The sequence below is a fragment of the Hipposideros armiger genome, unplaced genomic scaffold, assembly GCF_001890085.2.
Source record: "Hipposideros armiger isolate ML-2016 unplaced genomic scaffold, ASM189008v1 scaffold_430, whole genome shotgun sequence".
NCBI lineage: Eukaryota > Metazoa > Chordata > Mammalia > Chiroptera > Hipposideridae > Hipposideros > Hipposideros armiger.
The window spans coordinates 1251554-1256883 of NW_017731780.1; positions in this window are offsets into that span (position 1 = coordinate 1251554).

Below are 5330 nucleotides of genomic sequence, written 5' to 3' on the forward strand. Positions count from 1 at the left end.
GGTCCCCTTCCCGACCCGGTGCCTCCCGCGCCGGGCAGCCCAGGGGCGCCCCGGTGGGAGTGAAGGTGCCCACCCTGACCCTTCGCCTTCTGGTTGGGCCCTGGATTCGGGGTGAACCCGAGGAGGCGGGTGTCGCGAGGCAGGTCGGCGGGGCCGCTCGTGGGCGCGTGGGGGGCGAGGGCGACCCCCTCCGCGGCGCCCGCCGCTCAGGGAGCCTGAGCGACCACACTTGGAGCCGAGAGGCCCTCGGGGAAGGGGAGGTGATAGCGTGGACCCCGGAGATGGCCGTTCCGGACGGGACCCCTCACCTGCCCGAGGCAAGTAGGAGTAAGTCGCCCACCCGGGTAAATGCGCCCCCGGAAAGTCTTTAGGCGCCGCGGCCAAGGGCCCTTCCTGCCTGCTGCTTGGAAAATTCTCGCTTCCACTTGTGGCTCCCGGTAAACAGGCGGAGGGCGGCGAGCGCCGGGCTGCTTTTCCGCCCTGCAGGACGGTGCGGTTTGGGCGGGGAACCGTCTTCACGCTCCGGCTTTTTTGGGGGGAAGCCGGAATGCGCCGCTAAGGGGAGTGCGGAGCCATCTCCTGGCGTGAAAGGGGCTGGGAGTGAGGAAGGTTTTGGTTGTGAATCCAGAGACCACGGGAGTTAGAAACACAAATTATATGCTCTGAGAATTTGAACTCGTCTGTTGTTTCCTGACTCTTAAGAGTCACCATTCCCACCGCCCCCTCCAAAGAGTAGGGGGTTCCTTCCGTGTCCCCTTTCCCTATCCTTTTCTGCGTTAGTGTTGTCTTGTGTGGTGGCAGTGCTAAACTTAGCGCAGAGCTGGGTCTGAACTGGGTGCTGAAAATCCTGGAAAGAATCCTAAAGGTAGTTAGACCAAAGGCCTGGTTTTACGATGGACGAAATGGAAAAAATACGAATGCTTCTGAGAGACCCCCCCCCCCCCCCCCGCCCATCTGATTGTGAAAACGCCTGATTCTGCACGGAAACAACTCAGTAAATGCAGTGTATCTGAATTATATACATAGTTGCTATGTATAATGGGCACGATTGTACTTAGCATGAATGGATATGTATACATGTACACCACACAGCCACCATGTTGAATGAGAATATTCATATGGAGAATGAAAAGAGAAAATAAAAGTTAAAAAAAAGCACTGATTTGCGTAAATTTAGTCAAAGAAATCGAAGCTCTTATGTGTTGGCGATTATTTTTCTGTGACTCGATTAAACAGCAAGTTAACCTCTTCGAAAATAGTTACTATATTACACACACATCCAAATCTCTTTGCCCTTCCATCAGAAAAAAACATAGAAAATGCCAGTCAAGTTTCTGTGGGCTTTAAATAATAGAAATGAGAATATTTTTGTCCCACGGAATCACTTTATTTTGGCATAGTACATTTTGCCCTCTATTGGATACCCTGTAGGGTAGATTAACAGTATAAACATAACTTCCCTGGAAATCGTAATTTTTCCCATGGATGTCAACCTCATGCTCCCAATCAGAAGAGACTAAAACAAGAAATCAAAGTCCCTGCCAGGACTGAAATACCCTCACAGAGATGAGCAAATCCATGATTGAAGGTCACTCAAGACACTAAGGAGTGAAAAGTAAGGGATCCAATTTCCCTCAATGGAAGAAAGTGCAAATTGTGCCTCTTTAGATAGCAGATGCTACAATGCCCTGTGCTGCTTTTATTCTAACAGTCTTACAAGGTCTTGAGGTTAGAAATGCAATAGAATTCTATAATGCATAGTTTTCACATCTTAACTTTTCTGGGAGAATATGCAGGTGTAACATCTTTGCAGGAGGCTACATTTTTTTTACTGATCTAAAATGTTATTTGTTCACATTTATAATAAATCTTTGTGAAACAATTGCAACCTATTCTTAACCACTTTAAGAGTAGTACTATTACTGAGTTCTCCAAGGGTACCACTCTTATCTTTAAAAAAAAAAAAGTCAAGCTCAGGAAGAATCCTCTCTCTGAAAAGCCACGCGATGACAAGTTTTATCCCTGCACAGTCACTAATTAGGCATAAGCACATGCATGCAATGCACATATGTGAGCTCTTTGGTAAGAAGCCAATACTTAGACAGTAGGCTTTGATGAGAGTGGAAGGATAATTTTATTTTTTAGGAATAGAGAGCCTTGATTTTATTATTATTATTATTATTATTATTATTATTATTTAGGACTGTATCAACAGGAAATAATTTGAAGGTCATAGACAAGAAGAATCTTCACTAGAGACTTAACTCTTTAGAGAGAAGTACAGATGATTCAACTCACCAATTTTAGATAATTACAACAAATTGTGAATTAAATGCAATCGTTTTGATAAAACTGATACAGTCATTTATGAAAAAGAGTCAGACACAGCAAAGGAGGGAGAGGGCAGCACTAAGGAGAAAAAGAGCAAGGGGATGGCCAGACAGGTGGGAGGGCGAGGGGAGCATCCCAGAAGAGGAGAAAGGCTCCCTTACCCGGCCCACCCAATCCCTAAGAACCATAATTACATCCTTACCAGGCCTTGGCTTGGATGCGCTGCCCACTCATTAATTCATCAGTCATTAACCTCTCAAAATTTCAAAACCCCTGTTATCGAATCCCGCTCCCATGAAGGAAACTCAATCTTGCTCTTTGCCCTCTAGCCAAAATCGACCTTGAACCAGTCCCCCAGATTCTTTAGTCCCCCAAACTTCAACTCTATCTTGCCATCATGGTTAATATTGCAAATTTCCCTCCTTCTTCCAGATCCAGATTAAAATTTTCACTTACTCTCTTTTCCATTATATGAATCAAGAAGAGCGGGCCCACTGACCCACCTTGTGGCTAGGGAGCATGGACCTCTCTTCCTGCTGCCTATACCAACCTCATCTCATCTTTTCAGTCAAACCACCTACCAGAAACTTTATTAGGTCACTTGCTTCATATTTATTCCTTCCTTTTGAAAGTGTTGTCAGAGGTTGCATCTTTGAAAGTAAGGTCAATTTATTACTCTCAGTTATGTGACAAATTGTGTTGATCTTGCTACCAGTGTATGGTACTTGACAAATGCTGCCTTCTAAATTTTATAAAGACTGACAGGAATGAAGCTGAGGTCTAGGTCTGCTCTTTTACTTACAAATCTCTCATCTTTACTAGAGTGATCTGTGGAAATACTGGTAGATCCTGTTTCATTGTTTTCTTAAACTAAGCTTATCTCCTTTTGGGGGAAATATCTCTTTGGAAATCAGCAGTCCATATCAATGACTCCAGCATTAATTGCACTTTTATGATAGTGGCCAAGGTATTCTCTGTAGGAGAACTATAGCATGCTCAAATCACATGTTGTTTATGGACACATGTAAAATAAAATCAGTCTTAGGGAAATTGGTTTAGGGTACGTGCTAAGATACTGTTGGGCTCTCAGAGATTTATAGTTTGCAATTAACCTAGGGATGGAATAGAATATCATGAATATAATTTCAAAGGCCTAAGCAATGTATGGTTAATTGGGTCAAAACATTGGAAAAAATTGCTAAAGTGGGAAAAACTGGCAAATCTTGCCATTCAAGCACTCTATGATCTCTATGATAGTATTACTGTATTTTGCCACTAGATGGCAGGCTCACACCAAGCAGCATAGCTCTGCCATCTTTTCATAGAGATTCAGTCGCATCACCATCAGCTTAACCAAGCCAATTATAAATTATGAATTATAACTTCGTGACAAATTATATATACTTATAACTAATTATAATTGTACAATTTTATGTTATAATTCAGTGGTTAATGATTAATAAAAAAACCATATTCAGAAAATTGAAAAGAATTAAGAGGCCATTTTTCTATGTAGCAGATCACTCTGATCCTACTTCCACTTCTTTACACTAAGGTTAATCTTTTTAGAACTAAAACTGGAACTTTTCATTTAAATGAATCCTTTGCCCTACATCCACCCCTCTCCCTTGCCCCCAAATGGGGAGAAGGCAGTGTCTATGAACCCAAAAGGTAAGCAGATAGTTTCTCCCCATGGACCAGTAGGGATCTTTACAAGATGACACAATTGCACAAGTTAAATTAGAGATTATGAGAAGTGACTGGTGTGGAATGGAGAGGTCAATGGCCAGCAGAGTGGCCAAGGGCAACAGAACCCTGAATGTGGTGGCTCACGTCCAGTGGTGTCAAGGCCAGAGATGTCATCGTAGGCAGACTGTCTTGATGCAAGGTCTTGGCCATGGATCAAATTCATCTGTGCCAGCTCAAGCTTGATTCTGCAGGCTTCCTACTGATTCTGGGGGGGGGGAGAGGGAGGGCGGGGGAGGGGTTTCTACACCTCCAAAACATTTTTTTGGTGTGTTAATTAACTAAGATTGATTCTGTTTGCAACCAAGAACATTGACTGGAACATAGCTTTAATCTCATTCTCCATTTCTTTTTTTTTTTTTTAAGATTTTATTGGGGAATTAGGGGAGGGGAACAGTGTTGGGGAATTGGGGAAGGGGAACAGACAAGTTGTTCTTAAATCTTCGTTGTGGAGGGTGCCAGTTGCCATCTGGCTTCCCGTAGGCAGCTCGTGGCCTCTAAGCTCAAGGTGCTGTGTTCAATCTTAGTTGTGGGTGGGCATAGCCACCATCTCATACGGTTGTCGAACCAGCGTGGGCTACGCCCACCTGCAACTACAACTGAACTCAGCACCTTGAGCTGAACTGCTGCCCGAATGGCTCAGTGGATAGAGCGTGTGCTCTTAACAACAAGGCTGCTGGGTTCGACCCCTGCATGGGATGGTGGTTATGCTCATTTCTTAAAGAATCAGTTTCAGCTCATGGAGACTGAGGCACTATGAGACATAGGAAACAGGAATTAGTGATGGAAGATCCTCCTTGTTGCCCTTCAAGTCACATTCTCTAGACATGTACTGTCCAATAAGTAGCTGCTAGCCACAAGAGGCTATTCAAATTTAATTAACATTTATTATAATAAAATAAAATTTAAAAATTCAATTTCCTTAGCTGTAATAGCCATGTTTTAAATTCTCATAGCCACATGTGATGTGGCTTGTGATGACTGCATTAAACAGTAGAGCCCTATCTAGAACATTGCCATCATCACAGAAAGTTCCACTGGACAGAATTGACTAGATATTTTATCTCGTCTGACTATTCACGAGGTAGGCTTTATATTTATAAATGCAAGAAACAAAAAGTACGCTTTCTGAGTCTATCTCTACTGTTTTGCAGAAACAACAAAATGAGAGGTAACAGAAAATTGAAGACACCTTTAGGTTCACAGTATTAGGAGCTTTCTTCCCTTGAAGACATGAGTCTAAAGAGCAAGGA